General features: G+C 43.4%; 1 protein-coding gene across 6 annotated transcripts in view; it reads right to left on the reverse strand.

The window, feature by feature from the left end:
- The window catches only part of HTR4 (5-hydroxytryptamine receptor 4), a 724,446-nt gene that overhangs the window by 113,066 nt on the left and 597,375 nt on the right, over nucleotides 1-14,005 (reverse strand). The window lies entirely within an intron of this gene.

A 14,005-nucleotide genomic window follows, 5' to 3' on the forward strand; every position in this document is an offset into this window, starting at 1 on the left:
ATAACCCAGGTAGAGTTCATTCAAGTTTTTTGGGTCCACAATCTCAAACAACCTAAAATGGGATAACAATACGACCACTATCGTCAAGAAAGCGCAGAAGAGGATGTACCATCTACGGCAGCTGAGAAAGTTTGACCTACCTAAAAATCTAATGGTGCTGTTCTTCACTGCAATCATCAAATCCACCATAACAATCTATGACTGTATGGTTCGGCTCCTGCTCAGCATTAGAAAAGGGGAGGCTGCAGCGCATCATCCGAACAGCGGAAAGGATAATTGGCTGTAGCTTACCTTCCCTGCAGGAACTTTATGCTAGCAGGTGCAGAAAGAGAGCATTCAAAATTGCCTCTGACCCCTCTCACCCTGCTCACTCCATCTTCCAACGCATGCCTTCAGGAGTCAGATTGCGGTCAATCGCTACCAAAACCTCTAGACACAGGAACAGCTTTTTTCCTCAGGTGGTAGCCATACTTAATGCTGAATCACGCTAGAGCTGCTAGGACTTGAAAGTAATCAGCACAGAACTGAAAATGAACAATTCTCACCTTGCTTACTGCCACTATACTCACATACTTGGCTTGTAATATACATACTGTCTGTCCTTGTATTGTTTGTGTTTGCGTTTGTTAAGAAACTGCCAAGACAAATTCCTTGTAAGTGCAAACTTACTTGGTGAAATAAATTGATTCTGATCCTGAAATGTGAGAGCTTTCAAAGCTAGTATGGGTGCCTGGATGTCATATTAATTGATCACATTGATAATATATTGTCCATGCACAGGGCCGGTTCTAGACTTTTTGCTACCTGAGGAAAACTTGTGAGGATGCACCCACCCCCTATTTGGAATGATCATACCCACCTGAACATTTTCACCCTTAGTATAAGGTAGGAAGGTAGCCAGGTATAGGTTCCCCCTGTATAGGGTAGCCAGGTATAGTTTCCCCAGTATAGGTAGCTCCCCCAGTATAGGTAGTATAGTTGTCCCAGTATAGGTAGTATAGTTGCCTCAGTAAAGGTAGCTACTATAGTTGCCCCAGTATAGGTAGCCACATTGTTGCCCCCAGTATAGGAAGCTGCCCCAATATATGTAGTATTGTTGCCCTCAGTAAAGGTAGCTGCCCCAGTATAGGTAGTACATTTGCCCTCAGTATAGTTGCCCCAGTATAGGTATCTAGTATAATTGCCCCCATATAGGTAGTATAGTTGCCCCTAGTATAGGAAATATAATTTTCCCAGTGTAGGTAGCTAGTAAAGATGGCCCCAGGATAGGTAGTATAATTGCCCCAGTATAGGTAGCTAGTACTTTCCTCAGTATTGGTAGCCTGGAAGGGGAGCAGTGAGCACTGCGATGTGGGGAGGGGGTGAGACCCCTTTACCTCACCTAGGTCCCCCCAGTCCGCGCTCCCCCTCTAAAGACCCTCCAGGTCTCCTCAATGCCGCCAGGCAGCATTGAAGGAGGAGGAGATCTGTGGAACACATGCAGCGCTCTGACACCTGGAACACAGAAGGAAGAGGTGAGTTAATTATTACCTGCCCACTGCCGCTGACACACTGGCGCTATAATATCTGGAGGGGGAGTGCAGACAGTGGGGAGCGCAGACAGTGGGGACCCAGCAGAGGGAGGGGAGGGCGGCTGGCCAGGCACACTTCCTGTTTCTGCCTGGCGCTGCCCATAGACTTCTGCCGCCCAATGAAGACGCCTCACTTGGTGTCATGGGTGGGTTGAGCCTGTCCATGCAGTGCGATCTTTACCAGCAGTCCCAGCTCTTATGAATGGGCTTAAAGAAAGACAATCCTTTTATCTAGATTTTAAGGGACCTTTCACACTGAGCATGTTTTATTGCAATAAGAGCGCAACACAACATAGCTGAAAGTTGCATCTGATGGTAACATTGTGATGTGACCATACTGTAAGGCATACAATACAATAAATGTATGCTCCACCGCCACTGTAAATGCATATGTTACCCACTGTGTCGGAATCTGCTGCACCACATCTGTGTGAAAAGCCCCATGGAAATACCATTGCATCGCGTTGCAATTATATCATCCATTGCAACAATGCAACAGACACTGCGAAATGAGTTTAACAGCTTCTGTTTTTCCACAAACACATCTGAAGTACAGGTTGAAGCTCATTGGCGATGGGTGTTTTTTTTTCCCCTTCATTAGGTCTACTACTTGGTGTATTCCATAAAACTCCCCTAAACATTGTCTTCATCTCAAAGGCTAGGTTAATGTACAAGTTATTTTGCCACAGCATAATTTGGAAAACAAAGTATTATACAAATATTGTTGAAAAGGTCAGTCGTAAAACATAACATTATTCACAATCCGTCAGCCAAGTCACTGGGAAAGTTTATGGCTAGAATTTCTAGTTTCTACTAAATCTGAAGAAAACTAAAATGTCAAATTGATTTATATATTCTACTCAACAACATTTTGACAGAGTATTATTTTATCTATGAAAAACAAGAAACATCATACAAATCTTTAGTCTTGACTGATGGTGGGATTTTTTTGGTTTTACAGAATCAGAAGTATTTTCAACACTGTTGATTTATAGATAAAAATAAAATAAATAAAACTAAAATCTCCTCATTTTTATTTATGGCTTCTGGGAAGGTTCACCATTCTATCACCACCAGAGTAGTAATGGTAAAGTGATTAATGCCTGACATACTTACAAGCGCTTTATTTTACGCACATGCCTGGGAAGAAAGCATGACACAGAATCAGCGGTTCTAAGTCCCATTGTATGGGAAAGTATTTGATATCAGCATGAGCATTTATCTATCATCCTTTCATCTTCTCTTCATGCTAGACATATCTGTACGAGGCATGATAATTTTGTGCTTCGGTATGATTCTCAGAGGGTTCACCCAAAGGCCATAGTCATCAAGCAGTCAAACATTACCATGGAATTCTATGTTAACAGCACATACTCCTTGGAGTCTTTGCAATAGTGGAGAGTATACATACCACCCAGCATAAAGAGCGATTCCACTGATGCAGTCCTACATGGCTCCTGACAACACTTATCTGGCAATGGTATTGAAGAAAATGCAATTTATATCATCCAACTGCACCAATGGATTTTGCTCCAAAATGTATTTCGACCTGCGGCCATATTCTCCTTCGCCAGGTTTTCATGGTTTCCATTTCTTTTTATAAGTTTTATTTAAAGAAAAATACAAACTGTTCTACAGGCAGACACAAAAAGTGCAGAATGACAATATAAACTGCTAAGGCATCCATACATAGTACATACAGTGGCTTGCAAAAGTATTCGACCCCCTTGAAGTTTTCCACATTTTGTCACATTACTGCCACAAACAAGAATCAATTTTATTGGAATTCCCCATTATAGACTAATACAAAGTGGTGTACACGTGAAAAGTGGAATGGAAATTATACATGATTCCAAACATTTTTTATAAATTAATAACTGCAAAGTGGGATGTGCGTAATTATTCAGCCCCTATGGTCTGAGTGCAGACAGTTCCCAATAGACATTGCCTGATGAGTGCTAATGACTAAATAGAGTGCACCTGTGTGTAATCTAATGTCAGTACAAATACAGCTGCTCTGTGATGGCCTCGGAGGTTGTCTAAGAGAATATTGGGAGCAACACCACCATGAAGTCCAAAGAACACTCCAGACAGGTCAGGGATAAAGTTATTGAGGAATTTAAAGCAGGCTTAGGCTACAAAAAGATTTCCAAAGCCTTGGACATCCCACGGAGCACTGTTCAAGCGACCATTCACAAATGGAAGGAATATGGCACAACTGTAAACCTACCAAGACAAGGCCGTCCACCTAAACTCACAGCCGAACAAGAAGAGCGCTGATCAGAAATGCAGTCAAGAGGCCCATGGTGACTCTGAACGAGCTGCAGAGATCTACAGCTCAGGTGGGGGAATCTCTCCATAGGACAACTATTAGTTGTGCACTGCACAAAGTTGGCCTTTATGGAAGAGTGGCAAAAAGAAAGCCATTGTTAACAGAAAAGCATAAGAAGTCCCATTTGCAGTTTGCCACAAGTCTTGTGGGGGACACAGCAAACATGTGGAAGAAGGTGCTCTGGTCAGATGAGACCAAAAATGGAACTTTTTTGGCCAAAATGCAAAACGCTATGTGTGGCGGAAAACTAACACTGCACATAAGTCTGAACACACCATCCCCACTGTCAAATATGGTGGTGGCAGAATCATGCTCTGGGGGTGCTTCTCTTCAGCAGGGATAGGTAAGTTGGTCAGAGTTGATGGGAAGATGGATGGAGCCAAATACAGGGCAATCTTGGAGGAAAACCTCGTGGAGTCTGCAAAAGACTTGAGACTGGGGTGGAGGTTCACCTTCCAGCAGGACAACGACCCTAAACAAAGCCAGGGCAACAATGGAATGGTTTAAAACAAAACATATCTATGTGTTAGAATGGCCCAGTCAAAGTTCATATATAAATTCAATCCAGAATCTGTGGCAAGATCTGAAAACTGCTGTTCACAAACGCTGTCCATCTAATCTAACTGAGCTGGAGCGGTTTTGCAAAGAATAATGGGCAAGGATTTCAGTCTCTAGATCTGCAAAGCTGGAAGAGACATACCCTAAAAGACTGGCAGCTGTAATTGTAGCAAAAGGTGGTTCTACAAAGTATTGACTCAGGGGGCTGAATAATTACGCACATCCCACTTTGCAGTTATTGATTTGTAAAAAATGTTTGGAATCATGTATGATTTTCGTTCCACTTCTCACGTGTACACCGCTTTGTATTGGTCTTTCATGTGGAATTCCAATAAAATTGATGCATGTTTGTGGCAGTAATGTGACAAAAAGTGGAAAAGTTCAAGGGGGCTGAATACTTTTGCAAGCCACTGTATGTCAACATGACCATCCTAAGAATAGTTGACCAGATGAGTCAACAGCAGGCATTTACATAGTCATAATAATCAAACCGTGGGTCTGTACACATATGAAATTTAAGGCTAATTCTCAACTATTAAACTAGGATCATGCTTCATAACTTATCTGTAAATAGAGTTAACAACCTTAACAATAGGTTCAAAAGTATGTAACCAGTGAAAAAATAGAAAATATACTGGTGGACACTTGGGCAAGAATCTCTATACTGTGGCCTACAACCATCAACATCTCAATTTCCCCGAAAAGACATACAGTAATTTGGGGTCTAGAGCAATAGGCATACTAGTGATCTCACATGAAGATTGAACAACCTGAACCCAGAAAGCCTCCACAACCGGGCACAACCAGATGACATGACAAAATTTGCACCTGCCCCACTGTATTTGGGACAATCCACATTTAATGGTTTTACAAACATGGAATGCGGAGACCAGTATGTTTAATGGACAATATAGAGGTAGATAAGGCTGATGTGGAGGAAAACCTGACTGACAGGTTTTAAGGCCTGGCAGATCTCCTGCCTTCCTTCAGTCCTTATGCCCCAATCTACCACCACGCTCTTCACCTATAGACAAGCCCCCATGTGAACGGGAAACGGAGCTACGCCTACCCAACTACGGTTACCCCAGGACTTCAGCATGCAAAGCATAAGCACTGAGGCAAGGAAGACAGAAGTACTACCAGAACCAAAACTAGCTAAACAAGGAGGCTGGGTAATATCATGTAATAGTGCAGGATGCACTAGTGGAGGAGACTACACAGATCACAACAGGAGCTATGAAGTTAAAGGTAGTGAGCAGGCAGCTGTCAGCTCTACAGGAGCTATGATGATACAACAAGGTAGTGAGCAAGCAGCTGACCACTCTACAGGAGCTATAGACTAGAGAGCAAGATTGCTTATTGTGACCGCAGCTCTGAGCTTCCGATAACTGCCACAATAAACTAAACAATGGTTTCTTAGTGCGACTGCAGCACTGAGCATCTGATGTACACCACACTGAATAGACAAGGACAGACAAACAAAGACAGGAAGGAGTGTTTTCCAATCTAATCACTACCCCAGTGATAGCAAACATCCACACAGGCACAGACAATACAAACAGGAATGAGCATAACTAATAGCAACCGCAGCTATAGCTAGCTGGAACACTAGCTGCGTTCAGACTAGCAGGGCTAGAAGGACTAGGAAGTCCACACGGCTGTCCCCAGTACAGCGCTGCCTTAGATCGCAGGTGAGATAATTGGTTCAGACTAAATAAAATGATCTAATTTTATGGCAATTTGATAAAAACGATTGGTTGTCACAAAATATCAAAAGTTTTTTTTTTTCATTTGTTAGAGAAATCTGGTTGAACTCGATGGACGCATGTCTTTTTTCAACCAAAATAACTATGCAACTATGTAACTATGATGGAATTTCCAATTTTTATTTGATAAATGAAAAATCGAGTGTTACATTTTTCTGATGAATTTTATGAAAATTGAATGGTGTAGGGCAGATTGTCAGTTACTTGATGTACAGACCCAAGCATTGTCTTCTGAGTTTTCAATCTTTTTTTTTTTATAACTGGGGAAAAATTGAGCGTGTGTGTGGTACTTTGATCAGATTTTTGAAATATTACAACCAGTCGGAAAAAATGATTGCAATTCTTGAATTGAAAAGATAAAAAAAATTGCAATCAATTTTTCCGATTGGTTGTGGTCACCTTTAGTCTCAGGTTAGGTTTTAATAACAGAATCTCTAAAGATACATAGGGCACAACACGTAACTATGATGTCAATACATTAAAGGCTGTTTGTTAAAAAAAACCCAAAACTATATTTTCACAGGTGCAGTAGAAGTTCGGTAATTTACCGAAGCCCATTGACAAAACAGCTGTAGTTACTCTGTTGATACATGCTGTTCCGTGCAGTGAAGGCATTACAACAGTTGGAGGCATCCCAACATCCCTTTAGAATGTACATGTTTGTTATACTTCCTCTGCTGGCTCTAAATCTGTCTATTAGCCTTTATTATAATTTTATTTAATTGCCACAGCATACATGAACACCAAGAGATATTACACATTCCATGCTTAGGTGATCTCCCCACTAGCTCCTCCGCATCTTCAACAAGGAACCTAAAACGTTAAACTTCTGAAGAAAGGCAAGGGAACAGCTTTTGTTCTTTTCTATCTGCTTGCAGCCTGGGGAGTAGAAAAGCTTGTTCCTCCTGAGAAGCCTGTGCAACCCATCAACATCCAATCCGCGGTACTTGCAGAAGACAAGGGCTGTTTCTATTGGCTCTGCTCCTGTCATTCATAGCTTATCCCTCTCTGCTTGTGTGAGTTCTGCACTGTTTCTGACAAAGGAGAACTGCCGGTAGGCCTGAACGATTTTAGGAAAAGATTGAATCGCACGATTTCTGTCAGAAATTGCGATTTCAATTCGATTCACAATTTTCTTCAAACAGCTTGTAATTTCACAACTAGGATCAGTTTGTGTGTGTGAGCAGAGTCCTTCCTTTTCTTTATGAGAGTCTCTGAAGGCCTGTCAATCAAGCTTTGCTTAGGCCAGTTTATCAAGCCTAGCCTTTCTTGCAAACCCAATTATGCCTTTGCACAAATTTACTGTACCCCACTGCAACAAACAGCTAAGCAGAATAGATTGCCTCAATTTCAAATTCACAGTACCCCACTGCAAACAGCCGTGCAGAATACTAGGTTGCTAGTCAGTCACAGCACAGTCATCAGCATTATCACGCTGACACGCTGTGCAAAGGAAGTGGAGGCAGCGCAAAAAAGTTGATTGACAGGCTGCCCGGCCAGCTAGTGATGTGGACTCGGGAGGCTGAGCTACGCGTGATTGAGAGCCTGTGGGTGGAGTCTACCGTCCGCCCAGCCAATGACATGGAGGCGCTGGGAGGAGTGAGCCGCCGCAAGAGCGACAGACTGTGGGCGGAGTCTGCTGCCCGCTCATCTCATAGGGTGCAGGCACGGAAGTTGGGGAGAGAGTGATCCGCCTCCATAGCCGAAAGGGACCCGCGAGTAACACCCGCTGAGCCTTCGCCGCATGGAGCAGCAAGCTGTGCACAGCACAAGAGGGGGCTGCCTGCAGAGGGGGACGAAATCACCGCTATGACGATCACGGAATCGCCGTTTCCGTGATCGCGATTTCGATCCCCAAACGTTCAGGCCTAACTGCCAGTATTGATCGAATATGTTACTGTGTTTTACCGCATGCCGTAACCTTCATGAATTGACATTACTAAAATTTTTGGCAATGTTTACTGCACAAGTCGGTAATTTACTTCTTGTCATGCTGTAACAGCCTTGATGAATTGACATTTTTCTAAGTGCTTGGTAACGTCAGCGGTTTTCAGCATTACAGAATGCAGTAACGCTTGATGAATTGACGCCTATGTTACTCTACAATGTTTTTTCCAGCTGGGTGGCATGAACAAGTAGCCAGGTGAGGTGCAACAGGGGAATGCAGAGCAGGTGCAGCTCTACTTACAGCACAGGAGGAGGATGAGGAGGCAAGGCAATGACAGCCGAGTGCTCACCAAAATTAGTTGGAACACCCAGCTAAAAGAGACTGGAGAGAACAATGGACTAGTAATAATTGCTTTAAAAAAAAAAAAAAGCCTGTTTCAATGCAGAAAGTTTGAATTGGCTGAGCAAAAAGTTGACTACATCATGTATGATTCAATATCACTGAGTTTCAAAGGAGATATAGTATATGTTTCCAGAAGGGAAATCTGGAACATGATCATCTTTGATGTACCGGTAAGCCTCATCTGGTCATACTAGCACGTTAGACTTTACATTCTTCACTATCATATAGCTGATCAGACACATGCTTGTACATATGAGCTACAAGTTTTTTCTTCTAATAAGAGACACATACCATATTATTTATCCGGACAAGTTTGATTGCCAGCCAGCTTGTTATCTTTATGTGGAAGATAAACCTTGTTATAGCGAATCTGCAGACTATTACATGCTCAAAAAAATCTATTTCCAAAGTGGTGGTGTCCGTAATCCAGTAGATTTCAAGGCTTCAATTACATTTTTTCCTTCACACGGATACCTCTAATTGTTACTGCTGCCAGACCCCGATATGCTTCAAATCAGACATCGGTAATGAACCAGAGTCGTAACAGGCATTTATATGTTTATCATTGCTATGTGGATTTTGGCGACATCATTTACACTTGCTGTAAAAATGTAGGGTTCCTTTCATGTTCATTTCAAACAAACATCTTAAAAGGCATTATCTTAGCAAACGGTATTTGGTTTATACATGTAAAAACTGCAATAAATGAATACAGGGCTTGGGATTAGTGAGATGCATAATGGTATTCTGTAACAGCAATAGAAAAAGGGTCATGGACAGTGTAATGTAATGAGGCAGTAAAAAACGGTATTCTTTCTCCAAAGCAGTTATGTTTTTCTTCTGATTTTGAAGACCCAGTTTCAGTTAAAGCAAACATGAAGCCTGCATTGCAAGATGGCATTTTAATTGCTTCATATCACAATATACTCTAACAATATTGTTACCCAGAAATGGTGTTTTATTTGGAAAAAAAAGAAGAAGAAGCTATTCTGGAGCTTTCAACAAGGGACTTTGCCTTGGCTGTAGTTAACTGCAAAATCCTCACTGCACCCTTAAAGAGAAACCGTAACCAACGATTTAACTTCATCCCATTCAGTAGCTGATACCCCCTTTTATACGAGAAATCTATTACTTTTCACAAGCGGATCATCAGGGGGCTCTGTATGGCTGATATTGTGTTGAAACACCTCCCACAGGAAACTGTGAGGACCATGGTCCTGGCAGTTTCCTGTCTGTGATCCTTGTTGCATTGTGGGAGCTGTTTACAGCTGTTTCCAACTGCCAAAAAAGCAAGCAGCAGCTACTTCTACTGACGACAGCTGCCAGCAGTAAAAATGTCACCATGTGATAAATGTCAGAATGTAAAACAGGGAGAGGAAAGCTTTTACAGTGGGCAAACATCGACTAAATCATTTATACATAATTATTGTAAAAATGAGACACTTTTTTAATTACATTATTTCACTGGAGTTCCTCTTTAACCACTTGACGACCGCAGTGTTAAACCCCGCTGCTAAACCGCTGCTGAGTTTTTGGGTTTTTTTTACTCATAGAGGCTCTCTCTCGCTCCCTCCCCCCTCCCTCTCCTTCCTCCCTCCCCTTCCTCCCTCCCCTTACAGCATTGAACAGGACAGCGATCCATCCTGTTCTCTGTCTCTCATAGGCATTAGTCTATGAGAGGACGGCGATCCCCGGCCAATTATGGGATAACCGATCTTGAACAGCGCTGCTGGAGACCGCAGCACTGTACAGATGTAAACAAAGGGGATTTCTTTCCCCTTTCCTTTACAAACAGCCCATTAGCTGCGATCAGCGGTTTGCAGGCTCCGTAAACTGGCAGGGAATGATCGCGCATGCGCGCAGCCGTTCCCTGGGAAACTGCAGCTTCAGGGCTTGACGCCAATCGGTGTTAGGCCGTGATGCGGTCATTATGTAGTTAAAGAGGAACTGTAGTGAAAATAAATAAAATTGCTTATTTTTTACAATAGTCATTTATAGATTATTTAGTCAATGTTTGCCCATTGTAAAATCTTTTCTCTTCCTGATCTACATTATGAAATGTATCACAGGTGGCAACATCTTTAGTTCTGCCAGGTGATCTGTATGGAATGTTCGTTACTGAGAGTTCAAAGGGAAATATTTCTAGCTTGGCAGTTGGAAAAAGCAGTTATGTTCCACAATGCAACGAGGTTCACAGACAGCAAACTGTCAGGACCATGTGGGAGGGGTTTCATCACATTATCAGTCACACAGACGCCCTGATGATCTATTCAGGCAAAGGCGGTATCAGCTACTGATTGGTATGAAGTTCAATCCTGGGTTAAAGTTCAGCTTTAAGGTCCAGCTAAGGCAAAGGACAGATAGAGCCAGAACTCAACCAGGAACATTGCGCTGGTCAGTAAACAGTACAAAAGTAAATGAAGAAGGTGACACACAAAAAGGTTCCATGTTTTGGACTCTTATACTTTGTTAGGTTTCTTTGTTTCGTTTTGTGTGCTGCCCTCTTCGTTAAGTGTATACCTTCACAGTAGTTTTGCCTCACAGGATTATGAACTCCTCTATTTAGCATGTAAATTAAGCGTGCAGAGTAACACAGCATAAATATAAGCAAGGTGAATACAGAGCACCAGGAAAGTATTCAAAGCACATCACTTTTTACGCATTTTGTTTTACAGTTTACTTCCAAAATGGATTATATTCATTTTTTCCTCAGAATTCTACGCACAACACACCATAATGACAAGTTGAAAAAGTTTATTTAAGGATTTAAAAAATTAATTGAAAATAGAAAAAATGAGAAATCACAGCCTTTGCTCAATACTTTGCTGAAGCATCTTTGGCAGGGATTACAGCCTCAAGTATTTTTGAATAGGACGCCACAAGCTTGGCACACCTATTGTTGAATATGATGCCACAAGCTTGGCACACCTATCCTTGGCAAGTTTAGCCTATTCCTATGTGCAGTACCTTTTCGGCTCCATCAGGAGGGATGGGAAGCATCAGTGCACAGCTATTTTAAGATCTCTCCAGAGATGTTCAATAAGATTCAAGTCTGGCCTCTAGCTGGGCCACTCAAGAACATTCACAGAGTTGTTTTGAAGCCACTCCTTTGATAGATTGGCTGTGTGCTTAGGATCATTGTCCTGCTGAAAGATAACACCTTTTATCCTGTCTAGTCTCCCAGTTCCTTCCACTGAAAAACATCCCCACAGCATGAGGTTGCCACCACCATGCTTCACTGTAGGGATGGTATTGGCCTTGTGATGAGCGGTGTCTGTTTTCCGCCAAACATGACACACCAAAGAGTTCAATCGTTGTCTCATCAGACCAGAGAATTTTGTTTCTCAAGGTCTGAAAGTCCTTCAGGTGCCTTTTGGCAAACTCCAGGTTGGCTGCCATGTACTTTTTACTAAGCAGTGGCTTCCATATCGCCACTCTACCATACAGGCCTGTTTTGTGGATTGCTGCAGAGATGTTTGTCCTTCTGCATGGTTCTCCTTTTTCCACAGCCTCGAGACAATCCTGTCTTAGAGGTCTACAGACAATTCCATTGACTTCATGCTTGGTTTGTGCTCTGACATGAACTGTTAACTGTGGGACCTTACATAGACAGTTGTGTACCTTTCCAAATCCTGTCCAACCAACTGAACTTAACATAGGTGGACTCCAATTAAGCTGCAGAAACATCTCATGAATGATCGGGGGAAACAATGCACCTGAGCTCAATTTCGAGCTTCATAGCAAAGGCTGTGAATACTTATGTGCATGTGCTTACTCAATGTATTTATTTTTCATAAATTTGATAAAATCTTAACCAGTTGCGTAACACCAGTCTCTGGCCACTTAAGGACTAGAGAACTGCTGGTACAAAAATGGGGCTCACCAACATCATGCCGCATGGACCCATCGCTCTTGCTGTTCACGCCACCCTCCCATCACTGAAGCCCACTCGTTCTGCCGTCGCTATGATAGCAGAGCTCCATGAGCCTCTCAGGAGCCGATATCATTGGCTCCTGACCCTGTGATCACTGTGAGCCAATTTCAATTAGCCCGGTCCGGAAGCAGTTAACCTGCTGGGCGGTCTGGACGAGCTCAGCTCGTCCAGTACCGCCGGAGCCTGCCGCTCAGGCCCTGCTGGGCCGATTTGGCTCAAATAAAAAGCAGCACACGCAGCCGGCACTTTGCCAGCCGCGTGTGCTGCCTGATCGCCGCCGCTCTGCGGCGATCCGCCGCGAGCAGCGGCGAAAGAGGGTCCCCCCAGCCGCCTGAGCCCAGCGTAGCCGGAACAAAAAGTTCCGGCCAGCGCTAAGGGCTGGATCGGAGGCGGCTGACGTCAGGATGTCGGCTGACGTCGATGACGTCACTCCGCTCGTCGCTATGGCGACGATGTAAGCAAAACAAGGAAGGCCGCTCATTGCGGCCTTCCTTGTTTATTCTGGGCGCCGGAGGCGATCGGAAGATCGCCTCCGGAGCGCCCTCTAGTGGGCTTTCATGCAGCCAACTTTCAGTTGGCTGCATGAAATAGTTTTTTTTTTATTAAAAAAAAACCCTCCCGCAGCCTGCCTGGCGATCTTAATAGAACGCCAGGCAGGTTAAGTAAACTTTTTTCATGTTGTCATTATGGGGTGTTTGCAGAATTCTAAGTAAAAAAAAAACAAATAATTTAATCCACTTTGGAATAAGGCTGTAACATAAAATGTGGAAAAAGTGATGCACTGTGAATACTTTCTGGATGCACTGTATCATAGGAAGGGAGAGGTCAGTACAGGCTTCAGAAGAAAAGCCATAAAGACTGTCATCATCATAGAGAAATCCACAAAAGTAAATTTATTTAGGTTTTTGTAGTTTTTAATAGGGACCGTTTTACAGACAGGCAGACTTTAGACTACTTTCACACAGAGATATTCTATTGTGTCAGACAATATAACTGCATCAAAAACGCTGTGCGGACCCAGACAACGTTCACATTTAAAGTTGCAGTGAAATATAATTTTCATGTTCTTTATCCTCCACTGTAAGTGTTAAAACGCGACTTTGCTACTTTCCCCCTTCATTGCGTTGCAATCATGTTTAGCCACTTGCCGACCGCGCACTCATAACGCGCGTCGGCAAAGTGGTAGCTGCAGGACCGGCGACGCAGGCTGATTAATCAGGAAACAGCCGCTCGCGCGAGCGGCTGCTTCCTGTCAATTCACGGCGGGGGGCTCCGTGAATAGCCTGCGGGCTGCCGATCGCAGCTCGCAGGCTAAATGTAAACACAAGCGGAAATAATCCGCTTTGTTTACATTTTTACAACGCTGCTAACAGTAGCAGCGTTGTACTAGATCAGCGATCCCCGGGCAATCATCGGCCGGAGATCGCTGTGACATAACAGGCAGGAGCCTGTTAGAGGCTGCACAGGACAGATCCGTTCCTGTGCAGCCTCCGATCTCCGGGGCATGGAGAGAGAAGGGGAATCCTGCCGTGGAGGGGGCTTTGAGGTGCCCCC

The sequence above is a fragment of the Hyperolius riggenbachi genome, chromosome 3 (assembly GCF_040937935.1).
Source record: "Hyperolius riggenbachi isolate aHypRig1 chromosome 3, aHypRig1.pri, whole genome shotgun sequence".
Classification (NCBI taxonomy): Eukaryota; Metazoa; Chordata; class Amphibia; order Anura; family Hyperoliidae; genus Hyperolius; species Hyperolius riggenbachi.